We start from the raw sequence: 21,575 nt of genomic DNA, 5'->3' as shown, positions 1-21,575 counted from the left end.
CAAAAGATACTGCGGCCTCCGATTCATTGTTGAATTTCTTTTCTAGCTCTAAGCCAATACGAATTAAAAAATACATGCTGATGTGCACTGCTACTTCTTAATTTCACAGCATTGTAAGAAAAACACAAGTCGGCCTTACCGGACAGATTGAAATGGACCCCTCGAATTATTGGCGCGCCTGTTGCACTCTGACACACTAATTAAAAATCTAACATCCCCGTCCATTCTCAAAATTATTTCTTTAATCACCACATCATTTAGAGATTGATTTAATCTCTTATTAATATCTCTTTTCAGAAATTGTAGAATACTATTAGAATGAAGTCAAGTAACATCTCCGCTAATGTTCTCATTTAGGGGCGATTTCTGTCGTTGGGGATGCATATTGAAATAATCTTTACAACTTCGGAGATGCCTTTCCTATCGCAAGTGACTTATAAACTTGTCCATCATTTTAATGCGCTTTCTCTTTACTATACCTTATGAGCTCACCGTAATATTCATTTTTTCTCAGCCCTTCTTGTTCCGCACGTCATTGGGTTTAAACTCGAATATTTCGAATTTGCATGTCCTAAGGACAATATGATTTGCCGTACCTTTCCCATTTTAACCATCCTGCTCTCGTCGGTTGTACTGCATGCAAACAGATTTCACACGTTCTAATGCAAGTATCATGTCGGATTTCGACATCTACTGTTATTATCTTATTATCTAAATGTATCCTGATATCTACAATTAGTAACACCATTATATATGCAGAAAGGCACAGTCGGCATCCTTGTAGATATGCCATAGGAAAGTAATTTTTAAACAGAATTTACGTTTATTCAATTCTACGTTTATAACAATTGTTTATTATTTGAATGTTTATATGTTAAGATGTTCAGGAGCAGATGATCGACTCCCAGGATTCTGCCATCGGCAAGGAAACTTAGAATTGTGTAACTGCCGTTTAGCTTTCGACTGTCCTACAAGAAAGTTAAGATTAACACTCTTAATAAAGAACGATGTTTGGATATTCCATACATGCAAAGACTCCATGTAGATTTTTATCTAACACCGGGTCGTAAGATTGATAGCTCTACTACACGCCCATCGCAATTAATTTCGACTTATTGCCATAGGTTTTATACGACATAAGGATGATCAATGTTTACTGCTTAGCACCTCTTTCCTTTGCGACTGTACCAAGCTACTTTTGAGACAGAAGCCCACGAAGCTTAACAATTTTCTGTAACAGTTATAGTAGGCTTGTAAGGGATTCACATGCAGGTTATTGGCATGAAAATCTAGTAGGAGATCCTTAGGTAAAAAGGTGCGTAATTACCTTGTAAAACCAGGCCCGCTTCTCATAGCCTGTGAGACAAGTCCGCCCGATGAATTACTTTAGCTAGCTGTGTAAAGCACTGATTCGCGATACAAACAAGTTATAAAGGTTTGGTGGAACAGGTGTAGAACAGAGACATCAACAAAATTATCAGGTGAGAAAATTTTTTTTTATACTTAGGTTACTATGGGAGATTTTCAGTCAAGTATACCCCGAAAGATATAAAACTTCCTAAGCTCACTTCCCACATCCTGGGCGACAAGCCCTGAATTTTTCCCCTTGGGAATAGTGTTCGAGAACATGCTCGACTCCGTGGCCAAGGTAAGTAATAGAGACTGCGATGAACTATCCTATATTGATAACGCTACGTAATTCTTACACTAATCTTTAGGCTATAGAATCCTAAAGTCTTTCTGGCTCGCTCGGTTCATCTTGCACCACATAGTGCCTTATAGAACAGTCTTATCAAGCTTAATAAGGAAATTGGATTTCTCTATATTCTGCACGTTTTCTCACCGGTAAGTAAATTCTGATAAGTTTCCGCTCTGTAGCAGACTAGTGCACAAACACTATTAGCTTTTCGACACCTTTCTTATCTGATACGGAATGATCAACAAGAAGAATTTCTATAATGTTATTTATTAAATTCATCAGTAGCTCATCTCGCTGACGTGAATAGAGCTTGCGTGTCCTCCCATAGACAGAAAATTGTTCTCTCAAGAGCAGAAAGTTACTGTACAAAATGTACATGATTAATCGCCAGCATTTGAGGCTTACGAAGTGTACTCATCTCTAAGAATGAAGCAGACTGTCATTTGGCCTGATATGTTTGCGAGCAAATCCATGTCCGTTGACCAGAGCCATCCTAGATCACCAAGTAATTTCCTTTAGAAAAATAGAAGCACCAAATCATCTGTAGAATTCAGCTTAGGTGTTCGCTGCATATAGCGGAATATCATGGGAAAGTGCCAAGAATACATTCCTTAGTAGAGCCGTTAACATTGGCAAGAAAATCGTAATAGACAGATATGTGCCAAGATCTATATTTCAGACTGTTTTCAGAAAACATAGTATTACTAAGATACCGAAACGTTGAGATAATATTTTACTAAGAGGAGATGGCGAGATACTTGTTGTTCTCTTATCATAACGAATGCAAGCAGTTAGCATGAACAACAACCAACCATTCACAGTAATATTTGATAAGAAGCGTAAAAAGATTATGCTTTTTCAATTGCAAGTCACATGCTTTAATAGCTAAAATCTACAGAATTATGACCTTCATATAGCAGAAGAATTAAGATTTATTTAGAAGGCTGCCGACTGTAGATAGGAGTCGGAATGTCGGTTAGGAGAGGAAAACTGACATTACTGCTTACTGCGTTTAAGTACACTAACAATGCTCTAACGATTGCCGTTAACCCCATGTTTCTATCTCTATTTGTAAAGAATTTGATATTATGAAGTTGGCCCCCCACCAAAAATCTTGAATAAATCCCAAAATATGTTAGCACTAACATTAGTGCTTAGTGTGTTTATGTGTACTAACGATTGCCGTTAACTCTATGTTACTATCTCTATTTGCATAAAATTTGATATTTCTGGTTGGCCCCCAACCAAAAATCTTGAATAAATCTCAAAATGCGTTAGCACTAACGTTAGTGCCCAGTGCGTTTAGGTGCACTAACGATTGCCGTTACCTCTATGTTTCTACATCTATTTGTATAGAATTTGATACTTCTGAAGTTTGTCCCCCACTAAAAATCTTGAAAAATTCCCATAATATGATGGCACTAACGGTAGTGCTTAGTGTGTTTAAGTGCATTAACGATGCACTTAGTTTTTTTGAAAATCTGTCTGCATAAAGATGGTAGGAAAGGGGGGCTAACTTTATATGAAGTTGGCCCCCACCAAAAATCTTCAATATCTCGTAAACGCTGATAGCACTAACGTTAGTTCTGAGCGCACTAACGTGCAATAACTATGCACTAGCGTAGTGCAATGTTTGGTGTAATTTGGGAGAGGTGGGGGACCAACTTGAGGCAAGTGACATCTCTGCTAAAATTCTAATTAAGGCGATTTCTGACGTAGTGGATGCATATCACAAAGTGGTTCACAAGCTCGGGGATGCTTGTCCTATCGCAAGTGACCCATTAAGCTGTCCAACATTTTAACGCGCTTTCTCTTTACTATATCTTATGAGCTCACCTCGATATTAATTTATTCTCAACTAAACACTTCTTGTTCCGCATGTCAATGGGTTCAAACTCGAATATTTCGAATTTGCAAGTCCTAAGGACAATATGAGCAGCCGTACTTTTCCCATTTCAACCCGCCCGCTCTTGTCGGTTGTACTCGGATGGACAGGACACACAAGCTCTATTCACGTCAGCGACATGAAGTAGTTTTTAATTTATTAAATAAAATACAGAAATTCTTCTTGTTGATCATTCTGTCTCACATATGAAACGTGTCAAAACTCTTATACAGTTGGTGCACTAATCTTCTACAGAGAGGAAACTTACCAGAACTTTACTCACGGGTGAGAAAACGTTTACAAGATCGAGAAATTAAAATCCTCCCATAAGCTTTTTAAAAGTGTGCAATATGGCAGTCTGTAGTGCAAGATGAACCGTGCGAAGCAGAAAGACTTTAAGGATTTATAGCCTGAAGATTAGTGTGATAGGTACGTAGCATCAATATAGCAGCTTGATGAAGTGAGTCAAGGTTACAAGAGATGCCTCGAATTTTTTATAGACGCAAGTTTATCGTTCAGGCTAATCGAAAGTTTATCGCTGTCTCCATTACTTATTTTGGCCACCGAGACGAGCATGTTCTCGAACACTATTCCCAAGGGGGAAACTCAGAAGTTGTGCCCCAAGATGTGGGAAGTGAGCATAGGAAGTTTTATATTTTTCAGGAGCACTTGACTGAGAATCTCCCAATGTAACCTAAGTACAAAAAAATAATCAGTCACCTGATAATTTTGTTGATGTCTACGTTCTACACCTGTTCTACCAAGACTGTATTACTTCTTTGTATCGCGAATCAGTGCTTTACACCGCTAGCTTTAGTAATTCATTGGCCGGACTTGTCTCACAGGCTAAGAGAAGCGGGCCTGGTTCTACAAGGTAATCACGCCCTTATTTACCTTAGGATTACCTACTAGATTTTCAGGCCAAAAACCTGCATGTGAATCCTTTACAAGATTACGACCATATCTGTTACAGAAAATTGTTAAGGTTCGCGGGCTTCTGACTGAAAAGTAGCTTGGTACAGTCGGAAAGGAACAAGGTGCTGAGCAGTAAGCATTGATTATACTTACGTCGTATAAAACCTAGAGCAATAAGTTGAAACCAATTGTGATCGACGTGTAGTAGAGCTACCTTTCTTACGACATCGTCTTAGATAAAAATGTACATGGAGTCTTTGCATTTACGGAATATCCAAACTTCGTTCTTTATTAAAAGTGTTAATCTTTACTTAGCTTAATGAGAGTCGAAAACTAAACGGCAGGTACATAATTTTATGTATTCTTGGAGATGGCAGAATGCCTGGAGTCATTCATTTGCTGTTAAACATCTTTACATATAAACAATCAAATAATAAACATTGTTTTAAACGTACAATTGAATGATACTGTAGTACGCGAATGTGATATCAAAATGAATTGGTTTTTGGTCGTTATCTTAAATGTGTCCTGCTACGGTTTCGTTTTCTCTTAGGGCACCAAAGCAGATCGTGTTAAAGGATTCCAAAACATGTAAACAGAACAATAAACAAACTTCATTTTTTATACCTTGTCCCACCATCATTGGAAGTTTCATCAAGATCGTCTTTATGTCCATTTTGTTAGTTTTATAAGGGTGGGACGATATCACAAAACTGATGGGATCAACAATTGAGCCGTTGTTAATGACATTTTTTTTTTTTTTACAGCTGTTGTTCGTTATCATCTATATCAGATTGTCTTCCGATCTGCCATTTGTACATCATCTCCTTTGACAGAATGCACAAAACCTTGAATACTTCATATCGGCTCTTTTACACTAACATGTGGCTCGGTCACAGTCCTATCTTGAAGTCGCTTATTACCTACAGGTAAGTTAGATTATCTGGCTCGAGCTGATGGTAGCTGTGTGGGTCCACCAACCTCTTTCGATTGGGTTCATGCTTAGACCACTTCGCTCCTGGATTTGGAGGTACTTCCGAATTGAATGTAGCTCAGCTGCTGATTTAGTAATGGGAAAAGTGGCCATATTGAAGTTTTGTAACTACTTCGTTGTTATATCTGATATGGCTTACACCAGGGAGGACATATTTCCTTCTCCATACAGGTGAATAAGAAATGTCTTACCTTACGACTTTGCCAGGATTCACATTCGGTGAATTTAATACTCTGACTAACCTTCACAAGTTTTTTACTTTTTCAAGGATCTTGAAGGCTACCAACTATTCACTGCTGAGTATTCCTGAGGTCGTGTCACAGCCTGTTGCATCAGGAAAAAAGTGAAGGCAAACTTTTAATGACGCCAAAGTTTCTTTAAATTTAATAATTTGGTAGCATTTCCATTCAGTTCTTCTTGTATGTGGCCTTAAAAGATTCAGCAACTGCTCATGATAACTTTTAGTAAGATTCTTAGAAGATCTGAATCAGACCCTTCAACAGCTACGGATTTCCGTTCGTAATTTCTTCCATTATTCTTGTCCATATACAACTACCTTAGCTCCTTTGAAAACTGTTTGCTTCATTTGAAGCTGTCTAGTATTGATCTCTAAGTTTCGCAAAAACTGTGATTGAATTAACGTGGCTTCAATGGCATAATTAAATTAGATCGTTGCAGATATTTCCCGAAAGCTCTTTTGTCTCTTTTGGGCACTTTCCATGTCTAATTGTAATTTATATCCATAAAATAATAGGTGGAAATAGAGTTTAACATAATTTATATGCGTACTTAGCGCAGATTTTAGTTGCCATTATTAGTCCACACCATTGCGTGTTGAAGGACACTTCTTTCTACGTGCGGGTTTAAAAACACCAACATAAGAGAGACTCTGCTATATTCACTACAGTCGAATTGACATTCTTGCGCATTGAGACATTATCACACAAGGTAGGTTGCATTAGCTCAACGTGTCGCTCTGATAATAAACTGATGCCCACAAAAGTCCTGTAGAACATGTGTTATCGTAACACTTTTTGGGAATCAACGATTAATTTTGTTGATGTTCTGTCTGACGTTGTGGCAGACGCAAAGTTAATCCCCGAGAATATTTCGTGCCCTTAATTAAGCACTGTTCGATAATCATATCATTTGAACTTCGCTCAAGAAGCCCTCTTTTTCTACGAATTATGAATGTTTATTGAGTTATTAATATCTTGTAATCCTCTGATACCGTAGTTGCCTCCTAAGCCTCCATCAGTTGAGATTATTAATGTGCATATTTTTCATAGAAAAAGTGACCAACTGCGTGAGAAAACGAAAGCATTAATTCAATTGCTTTCAAATGATGGTTCTAGTTCACTATTCAATCTAGTCCTTTTGGGTTGCAATAAGATTATGACCTCTATATATTGCAGCCAAAGTTAACAATTCGGAAAATATACCGTCCTAATTTTGAGATTTCCTAATGTGGTGTTTGTCATGCAGTTTCATTTTCTTATAAATGTTGCACATTGATTTTGTGACTTAGACGTTGTTTAATAAGATGGCAGATCCTAGATTTTCTCATCTCCTCCGACGGTTGTAAATGTCTTCATAATCACATGTAGAGGTCGCCGAGCAAAGTCTAGAAATGAGTTCTCAACGATCATGAGCTGGCATGGCCATTCAGCATTTTCACTAAAGTTGTCATCGTGTGCAGGATACACCAACTTTCTTCTATACCATTTCCTGGCATAATGTAATCAGCCGAGCCTAGAAATTACTTAATTGCACAGCTCCATTCTACACCTGTTCTACCAAGCTTGTATTACATCTTTGTACGCGAATCAGTGCTTTACACCGCTAGCTTTAGTAATTCATCGGCCGTACTTCTCTCACAAGCTAAGAGAAGCGGGCCTGGTTCTTCAAGGTAATCACGCCCCTATTTACCTAAGGATCACCTACTAGATTTTCAGATTATCAGACAAAGATTATCAGGTGACATTATCTCAACCTGTCGCTCTGATGATAAGCTGATGTCTACAAAAGTACTGTAGAGCTTCTGTTATCGTAAGAGTATTTGGGAATGAATAATTAATTTTGCTAACGTCGTGTCTCATATTGAGTTAATCCTCCAGAAAATTTGTGGCTTTCGATAAGCACTGTTCGATTATCATATCACTTGGAACTTCGTTCATAAACGCCTCTTTTTCAGCTAAGTTGAATGTTCCTAATTTTGTTAATTTCTTGTATACTTCTCATACCGTATACTGCAGCCAAAGTTAACAGTACGGAAAATGTCACCGTCCTAATTTTGAGATTCCCTATTATCGTTTTTGTCATGCAGTTTCATTTTGTTGTAAATGTTGAATATAGATTTCCTCATCCAGACGTTTGAATAAGATCGCAGATCCTAGATTTTTTCATCTCCTCCGACGGTTGTAAGTGTCTTCATAACCCCATGTAGAGGTCCCCGAGCAAAGTCTAGAAGTGAGTTCTCAATGATCTGGAGTAGGCATGGCCATTCAGCATTTTCAGTAAAGTTGTCATAGTGTTCAGGATACACCAAAGTTCTTCTCCAGCATATCCTGACTTAATGTATCCAATCGTGCTTAGAAATTACTTAACTCCAAACCTACTCAAAGCGTTACAACTCTGGACCGTTCAGAAATTTCTTCAGCTGATATACGATATTAACACCTTTCCAGTAAAATGACTGATCTAATGTCATAACGCATGTGCTTTTTTCTATTTTCTTGCAGTATTTTACTGTATGCAGAAGACTAGAATTGTTAGTATTAGTACTTGATGTTGATATATTGAAGAAATTCAGAGGAATCTCAGTGCCAAAATCAAAAGGAGAGGTGTGTATCTCACCATTACACAATCGTTGTGGCAGGCTTTCACAAGATGAATAACTATCCAAAGGTTGTATGAGAATAGGAAATCGAGACGCGAGACGCGAGTGAAGACTTGATTAAATCTTCCGAGTAAAACAGCATTGATACACCAACAACATGGGTGTTTAGCATTAGAGATAAAGTGGATGTCAGAGTGAAGAAATGTGATACGTTATTCTTATCAAGACAATGCTACCGTGATATAAGATTACTTTTACATTCAAGAACTTGGATATGGAGAATTTTCATCTACAGACATCTGAAATAAATGACTTTTTCTTCTCTATGAAATGTGTGGCACTTAGTTACTAATCAAAGCATACAATGAGATTATATGAAAAGATTATTGATTAGCCCACAGTTTGGTTGCTTTGTGATGACCAGTGTTACTAATTTGGTAGCGAACACAAGTCTACCGTAAATATTTCCCACCTAACCTTCAAAGGGAAGATCTGAAAATAATCTAAAATCGATTCTATATTTAACTCATCAATCAGATCATCGGTCTCAGACCCAAAGTAAAGCTGCTTCGGAAGTTAGAATATAATGGGTTCCATATCAAGATTTTATCATTATGCAATCGTGAAAATATTATTAATGATAGACCGGAACCTAGTGAATCCTACACAGCTCTCTATGTAAGCTCTAGTAAGCAACTAGGACGCTAATTAAATGCATACTTGATAGCCTCGAGTTTTAACACACAGGAGAATTTCTATAAATATTGTAACCGTTTGTAATCTCTTTGGATTGAACAGTTTCTATCAGGCTAACGATCAAGAACAAGGTGAGAGTGTTATGCGTGCTAAGTAGATTTCTTTAGCTGGAAGCACTCTCAAATAGTATTGTAGGTGCATATAAACGGGAAGTATACCAATTGCTTGATTATCATTGATAAATTAATACTTATGTTTTTTACATTTGGTATCACAACATTTTTCAATACCAAGGGCCTACCTAAAACAAACCGCTGTTGGTTCTCAAAGCTATATATATGACTGTGATACCCTCGTCTTATTAAAGCGAGAAGTGAATCCACGGTTTTTTAAATGATACGCCATTGTATAATTTGAGTAAAGGACCTTTAAATGCACTACTGCTTCCTTTTTAGACCTAGGTACACTACACCAGTGCCGATGTCCACTGGTGTTTACAAAATTACGCAGCATTGTAAGAAGGAGTTAAACCGGCATAAGCCGTTTAGCCCTACCGGGCACCTCGAAATAGAACCCTCGAATTATTGGCACGCCTGTTGAACTCTAAACCACTAATTAAAAATCGAAAATCGCCGTCCATCCTCAAAATTATTTCTTTATTCACCGCATCACTTAGAGATCGATTATATCTGTCGTCTGACATTGTAGAATACTATTACAATGAAGTCAAGTATCATCTCTGCTTCAATTAGTATCTCTTCTAATGTTCTCCTTTTAAGGCGATTTATGTCGTAGTGGATGCAGATTACAAAAAGCTTCACAAGCTCGGGGATGCCTGTCCTTTCGCAAGTGGCCTATCAACTTGTCCATCAAATAACGCGCTTTCTCTTTACTATACCTTATGAGCTCACTGTGATTTTCATTCTCTCTCAGATAAAGACTTTTTTCCGCACGTCACTAAGATTAAACTCGAATATTTCGGATTTGCAAGTCCTAACGAAAATATGACCTGCCGTACTTTCCCATTCAACCCGCCCGCTCTCGTCGGTTGTACTGCATGCAAACTGATTCCACTCGTTCTAATACAAGTATCATGGCGGATCTCGACATTTACTGTTATTATCTTTTTATCTAAATGAATCCGGATATCTACAATTAGTAATACCATTATTACTGCAGAAAGCCACAGTCAGCAGCCTTGTAGATATGCCAAATGAGAATAATTGTTCAAATGGGTTTAGTGTATTACAGCGTGTAAGTTGCAATTAAAAATCCTAATCTGACTACGCTTCTATTCAAATATTACTTGTCTGGTTAGTTGTAGTGCATGCTAACTGCTTGCATTCGTTTTGATGAGAGAAGCACACGTATCTCGACATATCTTGTTAGTATAATATCTGAATGTTTGTGTAACTTGGTACTACAATGTTCTCTGAAAACAGTCGGAATCATACATCTAACAACATATCTGTGTTTCGACTTTCCTCTAGCCAATGTTAACGGCTCTTAGCTGGACTGTGCAGGGAATGTATGTACTCTAGTCAGTTTGCCATGATATTCCGTAATATGCATAAATCATATTCCGCAGAATTCTACAGACGATGTAGAGCTTCTATTTTTGAAAAGGAATGTCAACGACCATGGATATGCACGCATACATACAAGGCTAAATAACAGTCTAGTTCAGTGTTAGAGATAGTACAATTCGTAAACCTCCACTGCGTTCGATTAATCGGGTACATTTTGTGGAGTAGCTTTCTACTCTTGAGAAGATACCTTTGATTCTATGGATAGGACACGCAAGCTCTATTCACGTCAGCGAGAATAGGTAGTGTTTAATTTAATAAATAAGATTACAGAAATTCTTCTTATTGATCATTCCGAAACAGATATGAAAGGTGTCAAAAAGCTAATACAGTTGGTGCACTAATCAGCTACAGAGGGGAAGCTTACCAGAGCTTTACTCACCGGTGAAAAACGTTTAGAAGATCGAGAAATTCAAATCCTCCAATAAGCTTAATAAGAGTGTACGATATGGCAGTCTGTAGTGCAAGATGAATCGTGCGAGTCAGAAAGACTTTAAAGTTCTATAGCCTGATGATTAGTGTGATAGATACGTAGCGTTATCAATATAGCATTTGATGAAGTGAGTCAAGGTTGCAAAAGACGCGTTGAAATTTTTTATACACGCAAGTTTTGAGGCTAATTGAAAGCTAATAGCAGTATATATTACTTTCTTTGGGCATCGAGACGAGCAAGTACTCGACCACTATTTCTGCGGGATTAAATTCAGGGCTTCTGCTCCAAGATGTGGAAATTAAGCCTAAGAAGTTTTATATCTTTCAGGTGTTATTAACTGAAAATCTCCGAATATAACGAAAGTACAAAAAAAATTCTGTCAATTGATAATTTTGTTGATATCTGTGTTCTACACATGTTCTACTAGGCCTGTATAAATACGTTGTATCGCGAATCAGTGCATTAAACCGCTAGCATTATAAATTCATTGGCCGGACTTTTCTCACAGGCCAACCCAGTACAAGGTAACCACGGTCCGCGTAACCACAAAGAATCTTTAGATTCAATCACCTGCTGTTGAACATCTTAACATATAAACAATCAAACAATAAACAATTGTTATAAACGTACAATTGAATGATACTTTAGTACGCGAGTGTGATACTAAATGAATTGGTTTTTGCTCGTTAACTTGTGTGTGTCGTGCCACGGTTTCGTTTTCTCTTCTAGTACCAACGCAGCTCGTGTTAACGGATTCCAAAATATGTAAACAGAACAATAAACAAACTTCATGTTTTATAGCTTTTCCTGTCACCTTCATTGAAAGTTTCATCAAGATCGTCTTCATGTCCATTTTTTTAGGTCTATAAGCCGGAAACGATATCACAAAGTAATCATCATAACTGATTGGATCAACAATTAAGCAGTTGTCAATGACATAATAGTTTTTTAGAGCTGTGTTTCTTTATCACCTATATCAGATTGTCTTCCGATCTGTCATTTCTACATGAATTCCTTTGGCAGAATGCTCAAGACCAAGAATACTTCACATCGACTCTTTTACACGATCATGTCGCTCGTTCACAATCCTATCTTGCAGTCACTTATTATCTACAGGTAAGTAAGATTATCAGGCTGGAGCTGATGGTAGCTGTGTGGGTCCACGCACAAACCTCTTTCGATTGGGTTCATGCTTAAACCATTTCGCTCCAGGAGTTGGTGTTGCTTCCGAATTGAATGCGTCACAGCTGCTGTTTTAGTCGGGGAAAAAGTGGCCATATTGAAGGTTTGTAAATCTCCCTTGTTATACCTGATATGGCTTATACCAGGGACGACACGTTTCCTTCACGTAGCTAATTACCTAAGGATCAACTGTTATTTTTTCCGGCCAAAAACCTGCATGTGAATCCTTTACAAGCTTACGACCATAAGTCTAATATAACTGACACAGAAAATTGTTAAGCTTCGTGGGTTTCTGTTTGAAAAGTAGCTTAGTACAGTCGCAAAGGAGCAAGGTGCTAAGCAATAAGCATTGACTGTCCTTATGTCGTATTCAACCTAGAGCAATAAGTTGAAACCAACAGGATAAGGATTGCTCTGGTCAACGGTTATGGATATGCTCGCATACATAACAGGTCAAATGATAGTGTGGTTCTCTGTTAGAAACCAATACACTTCGTAAGCCTTAAGTGCTGGCGACTAATCGAGTACATTTTGTAGAGTAACTTTCTGCTCTTCAGACAATACCTTTGAGTCAATGGACAGGACACGCAAGCTCTATTCACGTCACGAGATAAGGTAGTGTTGATTTTAATAAATAAGATTACAGAAATATTTGTTGTTGATCATTTCGTCTCAGATATGAAAGGTGTCAAAAAGCTAATACAGTTGGTGCAATAATGTGCTACAGAGGGGAAGCTTACCAGAACTTTACTCACCGGTGATTAAACGTTTAGAAGATCGAGAGATTCAAATCCTCCAATAAGATTTCAAAAGTGTGGGATATCGCAGTCTGTAGTGCAAAATAAACCGTGTGAGTCAGGAAGACTTTAAGGTTCTATAGCCTGAAGATTAGTGTGATTGATACCTTACGTTATCCATATAGCATCTTGATTTGGTGAGTCAAGATTGCAATAGACGCCTCGGAATTATTTATACACGCAAGTTTAAATTTCAGGCTAATCGAAAGGTAATAGCAGTATCTATTACTTTCTTTGGGCACCGAGACAAGCAAGTACTCGAACACTATTACTAAGAAAGGAAATTGAATGATTCTACTGCAAGATGTGGAAAGTGAGCCTAGGAAGTTTTATAACTTTGGGGTTTAACTGAAAATCTCCGAATGAAATGTAAGTACAAAAAAAAAAAAAAAATCTGTCTATTGATAATTTTGTTCATGTCTGTGTTCTACACCTTTTCTATTAGGCCTGTATAACTCTTTGTATCGCGAATCAGTGCTTAAAACCGCTAGTTTCATAAATTCATTGGCCGGACTTAACTCACAGGCCAAGAAGCGGGCCTGGGTTTACAAGGTAATCACGTACGTAATTACCTAAAAATATCCCTTTAGTGTGTGAGGCCAATAACATACTTGTGAATCCTATACAAGCTTACGACCATAAGTGTAATATTTCTGTTAGGGAAAATAATTATGCTTAGTGGCCTTCTGACTGAAAAGCAGCTTCGTACAGTCGCAAAGGAACAAGGTGTTAAGCAGAAGCATTGATTGTCCTTATGTTGTATAAAACCTAGAGCAATAAGTTGAAACCAAAAGGGATCGACGTGTGGTAGAGCTTTCATTTCTACGCCCCCTCTTGGATAAAAATGTACATTGATCTTTGCATGTACCGCATATCGAAAAATCGTTCTATATTAAGAGAGTTAAACTTTGCTTCTTTTTAAGAGATTCGAAAAAAAACGGTAGTTACACAATTTTTAGTATTCATGCAGATTGCAGAATCCTAGGAGTCAATAATCTGTTATAGAACATCTTAATATATAAACAATCAAACAATAAACAATTGTTATTAACGTACAATTGAATGGTACTGTAATACGCGTATGTGATATCTAAATTAATTGGTTTAGCTCGTTAAATTAGATTTGTCCTGCTACGGTTTTATTATCTCTTCGTGTACCTAGCCGCTCGTGTTAAAGGATTCGAAAATATGTTAACTAAACAATAACCCACCTTCATGTATTTGACCTTGTTTTTATACCTTCTTTTAAAGTTACAGAACGATCATCTACATGTCCAATTGGCAGAATAGAGAAAACCATCAATATTTCATATCGGCTCTTTTATACTAACACATGGCTCGTTCACAATCCTAACTTGCAGTCACTTGTTATGTAAAGGTTAGTAACCTTAGCCGGCTGGATCTGATGGTAGCTGTGTGCGTCCTGGAATTTGCATTTACTCTTTGACACATAAACCTCGTTCGATTGGGTTCATGCCTACATCATTTCGCTCTTGGAGATGGTGGTACTTCCGAGTAGAATGCTGTTCTGCTGCCGTGTTAGTAGGGGGAAAAGTGGCCATATTGAAGCTTTGTAACGCTCCCTTGTTTTACCTGATATGGATTTTACCATGGACGACATGTTTCCTTCTGCATACAGCCGAATAAGAAATGTGTAATATTGACCATTTTCTCAGGATTGAGTTTTGGTTGGTTGAAGACTCTGACTAACTTGCACAATTCTTCTTCTTTTTGAAGGATCTTGTAGGCTGCCAACTATTCACTGCTGAGTGTAGTAGAGGAGGTGTCACAGCCTGTAAGCATCCTCGGGCTTGTGTAGCTTTTTGTAATATGCATCTGCAACACCAGAAATCTCCTTAAAATGAGAACATTAGCACAGATGTCACTTGACTTCGTTGTAATAGTATTCTACAATATCTGAAAACTGATATTAATAAGAGACTAAATCGATCTCTAAGTGATGCAGTGATTACAAAAATAATTTTGAGAATGGACGGGAATCTTCGATTTTTAATTAATTGTTTAAGGTGCAACAGGCGTGCCAATATTTCGAGGGTCCTATTTGAGGTTTCCGGGAAGGCATCTTATGTCCTTCTTACAATGCTATGAAAATTAGAAATCAGCTGTGTTATGTATTCCTTAATTCGTATTGGCTTAGAGCTAATAAAGAAATTCAACAATGAATTGGAGGCCGCAGTATCTTCTGTTTTGTACCTAGGTCTTAAAAACGAAGCAGTATTGCTTTTAGAGCTCCTTACCTCTTCTTATACAATGACGTACCTTTCAAAAAAATGTGGATTTACTTCTCTCTTTAATAAGTCGAGGGTACCAAAGTCATATAGTTTTGGGAAAGTACAGCGGTTTGTTTTAGGTGGGCCCCTGGGATTGACAAAATTTTGTGATAGGTGGTGTGCAGTTAAGTAATTTCTAGGCTCGATTGATTACATTATGGCAGGAAATGGTATAGAAGAAATTTGGTGTATCCTGCACACGATGGCAACTTTAGTGAAAATGCTCAATGGCCATGCCAGCTCAAGATCGTTGAGAACTAACTTCTAGACTTGGCTCGGCGACCTCTACATGTGATTATGAATACATTTACAACCGTCGAAGGAGTTGAGAAAATCTAGGATCTAGGATCTTATTAAACAACGTCTAAATGACAAAATCAATCTGCAACATTTATAAGAAAATGAAACTGCATGACAAACACCACATTAGGAATTCTCAAAATTAGGACGGTTACATTTTCCCAACCGTTAACTTTGGCTGCAGTATATAGAGAAGGTCATAATCGTATTGCAACCGAAAAGGGCTAGATTGAACAGTGAACTAGAACCATCATTTGAAAGCAATTGAATTAATGCTTCCGTTTTCTCACGCAGCTGGTCACCTTTTCTATGAAGAATATGCACATTAATAGTCTCAACTGATGGAGGCTTACTTGTTAGGAGGCAACTACGGTATCAGAGAATTACAAGTTATTAACAAGTCAAGAAACATTCACAATTCGTAGAAAAAGAGGCCTTCTTGAGCGAAGTTCCAAGTGATATGATTATCGAATAGTCCTTAGTTAAGGGCACGAAATATTCTCGGGGATTGACTTTCCGTCAGCCACAACGTCAGCCACAACGTCAACAAAATTAATCTTGATTTCCAAAATGTGTTACGATAACACATGTTCTACAGGACTTTTGTGGGCATCAGTTTATCATTAGAGCGACACGTTGAGCTAATGCAACCTATTTGTGTGATAATGTCTGAATGCGCAAGAATGTCAATTAGACTGTGGTGAATATTCCAGAGTCTCTCTTGTGTTGGTGTTTAAAACCCACACGTAGAAGGAAGAGTCCTTCTACACGCAATGGTGTGGACTAAAAATGGCAACTAAAATCTGCGTTAAGTACGTATTTAAATTATGTTAAACTCTATTTCCGCCAATTATTTTATGGATATAAATTACAATTAGACATGGAAAGTGCCGAAAGAGACAAAAGACCTTTCGGGAAATAACTGCAACGATCGAATTTAATTATGCCATTGAAGCCACGTAATTCAATGACAGTTTTTCAGAAACTTAGAGATCAATACTAGACAGCTTCAAATGATGCAAACAGTTTTCAAAGGAGCTAAGGTAGTTGTATATGGACAAGAATAATGGAAGAAACTACGAACGGGAAATCCGTAGCTGTTGAAGGTTCTGATTCAGATCTTCTAAGAATCTTACTAAAAGTCTTCTAAAGCAGTTCCTGATTCTTTTAAGGCCACGTACAAGAAAAACTGAAAAGAAATGCTACCAAATTATTAAATTTAAAGAAACTTTGCCGTCATTAAAAGTTTGCTTTCACTTTTTTTTTTATACAACAGGCTGTGACACGATCTCAGCTATACTCATCAGTGAATAGTTGGTAGCCTTCAAGATCCTTCAGAAAGTAAGACTTGTGCAAGTTAGTCAGAGTATTGATATCATCGAATGTGAATCTTGGCTAAGTCGTAAGTTAAGACATTTCTTATTCACCTGTATGGAGAAGGAAATATGTCCTCCCTGGTGTAAGCCATATCAGATATAACAAGGAAGTAGTTACAAAGCTTATATATGGCCACTTTTCCCATTACCAACACAGCAGCTGTGCAACATTCAATTCGGAAGTACCTCCAACTCCAGAGGCGAAAGGGTCTAAGCATGAACAAAATCGAAAGAGGTTGGTGTGTGGACCCACACAGCTACCATCAGCTCCAGCCAGATAATCTTACTTACCTGTAGGTAATAAGCGACTTCTAGATAGGATTGTGACCTAGCCACATGTTAGTGTAAAAGAGCCGATATGAAGTATTCAAGGTTTTGTGCATTCTGCTAAGGGAGATCATGTACAAATGGCAGATCGGAAGACAATCTGATATAGATGATAACGAACAACAGCTGTAAAAATTCAATATGTCATTGACAACAACTTAATTGTTGATCCAATCATTTGGTGATATCGTACCCCATATAGACCTAACAAAATGGACATGAAGACGATCTTGATGAAATTTCTAATGAGGGTGGAAGGGCAAGGTATAAAAAATAAAGTTTGTTTATTGTTCTGTTTACATATTTTAGAATCCTTTAACACGATCTGCTTTAGTACCCGCAGAGAAAACGAAACCGTAGCAGGTCACATTTAAGGTAACGACCAAAAACCAATTCATTTTATTATCACATTCGCGTACTACAGTATTATTGAATTGTACGTTTAAAACAATGTTTATTATTTGATTGTTTATATGTAAAGATATTTAACAGCAGCCATTATGCATCTGCCAGCAGCCAGCAGCATCTGCCATCTACAAGAATTAATAAAATTATGTAACTGCCGTTTAGTTTTCGATTCTCCTAAAGCAAAGTAAAGTTTAACACTCATAATACAGAACAAAGTTTGGATATTCCGTACATGCAAAGACTCCATGTACATTTTTATCTAAGACGATGTCGTAAGAAAGGAAGCTCTACTACACGTCGATCACAATAGGTTTCAAATTATTGTCCTAGGTTTTAACGACATAAGTATAATCAATGCTTACTGCTCAGCACCTTGTTCCTTTGCGACTGTACCAAGCTACTTTTCAGTGAGAAGCACACGAAGCTGAACAATTTTCTGTAACAGTTATGGTCGTAAGCTTGTAAAGGATTCACATGCAGGTTATTGGCCTGAAAATCTAGTAGGTGATCCTTAGGTAAATAGGTGCGTGATTACCTTGTAGAATCAGGCCCGCTTCTCTTAGCCTGTGAGACAAGTCCGGCCGATGAATTACTAAAGCTAGCGGTGTAAAGCACTGATTCGCGATACGTAATACATGCTTGGTAGAACAGGTGTAGAACGGAGACATCAACAAAATTATCTTGTGACAAAATTTTTTTTCATTGTACTTAGGTTACATTGGGAGAGAAAATGCTCGTCTCGGTGGCCAAAGTAAGTACGAGTAATAGAGACTGCGATAAACTTTCGATTAGCCTGAACGTTAAACTTGCGTCTATAAAAAATTTCGAGGCATCACTTGAAACCTTGACTCACTTCATCAGGATGCTATATTGTTGCTACGTATCTATCACACTAATCTTCGGGCTATAGAACCTTAAAGTCTTTCTGACTTGCACGGTCATCTTGCACTACATACTGCCATATAACACACTTTTATAAAGCTTATGGGAGGATTTGAATTTCTCGATCTTCTAAACGTTTTCTCACCGGTGAGTAAAGTTCTGGTAAGTTTCCTTTCTGTAGCAGATTAGTGCACTAATTCTATAAGCCTTTTGACACCTATCATATCTGAGACGGAATGATCAAGAAGAAGAATTTCTGTACCTTATTTAATAAATTCAACAGTAACTCATCTCGCTGATGTGAACAGACCTTGTGTGTCCCGTCCACCCGGGTACAACCGACAAGAGCGGGCGGGTTGAAATGGGAAAAGTACAGCTGTTCATATTGTCCTTAGGACTTGCAAATTCGAAATATTCGAGTTTGAACCCATTGAAATGCGGAACAAGATGTCTTTAGCTGAGAAAGAATTAATATAGAGGTGAGCTCATAAGATATAGTAAAGAGATAGCGCGTTAAAATGATGGACAAGTTAATGGGTCACTTGCGACAGGACAAGCATCCCCGAGCTTGTGAACCATTTTGTAATATGCATCCACTACGTCAGAAATCGCCTTAAATTAGAAAATTAGCAGAGATGTCACGTGCCTGAAGTAGGCCCCCCACTTCTCCCAAATTACACCAAATATTGCACATAGTGCACGTTAGTGCGCTCAGAACTATCGTTAGTGCTATCAGCGTTTACGAGATATTGAAGATTTTTTGTGGGGGCCAACTTCATATGAATTTAGCCCCCCAAATATCTTTATGCAGACAGATTTTCAAAAAACTCAGCGCATCGTTAGTGCACTTAAACACACTAAGCACTAGCGTTAGTACTATTATATTTTGGGAATGATTCAAGATTTTTAGTGGAGTGGCCAACTTTAGAAATATCAAATTCTATTCAAATAGAGGTAGAAACATAGAGGTAACGGCAATCGTTAGTGCATCGTTATTGCACCTAAACGCACTGGGCACTAACGTTAGTGCTACCGCATTTTGGGTTTTATTCGAGAATTTTGGTGGGGGGCCAAGAAAAAAATCAAATTTTATGGCAATAGAGATAGGAGGATAGAGTGAACGGCAATCGTTAGTGCACTTAAACACACTAAGCACTAACGTTAGTGCTACCATATTTTGGGATTTATTCAAGATTTCGGGAGTGCCAACTTCAGTAATATGAAATTCTTTACAAATAGAGATAGAAACATGGGGTTACCGGCAATCGTTAGAGCATTGTTAGTGTACTCCAAGGCAGTAAGCAGTAAGGTCAGTTCTGACGTTGACTCCTAACCTAAAATCTTGAATAAATACCAAAATATTGTAGAACTAACATTAGTCTTTAGTACGTTTAAGTGCACTAAAGGTGCACTAACGATTGCCGTTAACACTACGTTTCTACGTCTGTTTGTATAGAATTTGATATTTTTTAAGGTCGACCCCAAACAAATAATATTGAATAAATCCCAAAATGTCGTTGCACTAACGTTAGTGTTTAGTGCTTTTCAGTGCACTAACGATGCATGAACGATTGCCGTTAACTCTATGTTTTTACCTATATTTGAATAGAATTTGATATTTCTCAAGCTGCCCCCCAACAACAAAAAAAAACTTGAACAAATCCCAAAATATGGTAGCACTAACGTTAGTGCGTAGTGCTTTAAGTGCACTAAGGATACACTAACGTTGGACGTTAAATCTATGTTTTTACCTATATTTGTATACATTTTGATATTATTGAATTTGCCCACCCCACCGAAAATCTAGGATAAATTACTAAATATGGTATCGCTAACCATACGTCTGAGAGCACTAAAATGCGCTAACCATTTCCGTTATCTATGTTTCTACCTCTATTTGAATAGAATTTGATATTTCTGAAGTTGCCCCCCAACAAAAAATCTTGAATAAATTCCAAAATATGGTAGCACTAACGTTGGAACTTTTTGTGTTTAGTACACAAACGATGCACAACGATTGCCGTTAGCTCTATGTTTCTACCACTATTTGTATAGAATTTGACTTTTCTGAACTTGGCCCCCCCACCAAAAATCTTGAATAAATCCCAAAATATGGTAGCACTAACGTAAGTGCTTAGTGTGTATAAGAGCACTAACGATGCAATAACGATTGCCGCTAACCTCGTTTTTTTTACCTCTATTTGTATAGAATTTGATATTTCTGAAGTTGGTCCCCACCGAAAATCTTGAATAAATCATGATATATGATAGCACTAACGTTAGTGCTTAGTGTGTTTAAGTCCACGAACGATGGATGCACTTAGTTATGTGAAAATCTGTCTGCATAAAGATGAAGTTGGCCCACCCACCTAAAATCTTAAGTATCTCGTAAACGATGATAGCACTAACGTTAGTTCTGAGTACACTAACGTGTACAAACATGGCACTAACAATGTGCAATGTTTGGTGTAATTTGGGAGAGGTGAGGTAGCCAACTTCAGGCACGTAAAGATGTCTCTTGACTTTATTGAAATAGTATTTTACTAATACTCTACTCTTCTGCATACAGTAAATGTGTGCAAGAAAAGAAACCAAAGTACATGCGTTATGACATTAGATCAGCCATTATACTGGGAGGGTGTTCAAATCGTTCCTGCAGCATACATTATATCAGCAAATGGTGTAGAAGTTCTTTTGGGTATCCTATACACTGTGGCAACTTTAGTGAAACTGTTCAATAACCATGCCTACTCAAGATCATTGAGAACTCACTTCTAGAGTTTGCTTCGGGACCTCTACATGTGGTTATGAAGACATTTACAACCCTCGGAGGAGATGACAAAATCTAGGATCTGCGATCTTATTTAACAACGTCTGGATGACGAAATCAATATGCAATATTTACAAGATAATGAAACTGCATGAGAAAAAAAAATTTAAGGAAGTCTTAAAATTAAGAAGTTGA

This window comes from Thermobia domestica, chromosome 11 (genome assembly GCF_964235325.1).
Source record: "Thermobia domestica chromosome 11, izTheDome1.hap1.1, whole genome shotgun sequence".
NCBI classification, from domain to species: domain Eukaryota; kingdom Metazoa; phylum Arthropoda; class Insecta; order Zygentoma; family Lepismatidae; genus Thermobia; species Thermobia domestica.
Note: the sequence above shows the minus strand (reverse complement) of the source record.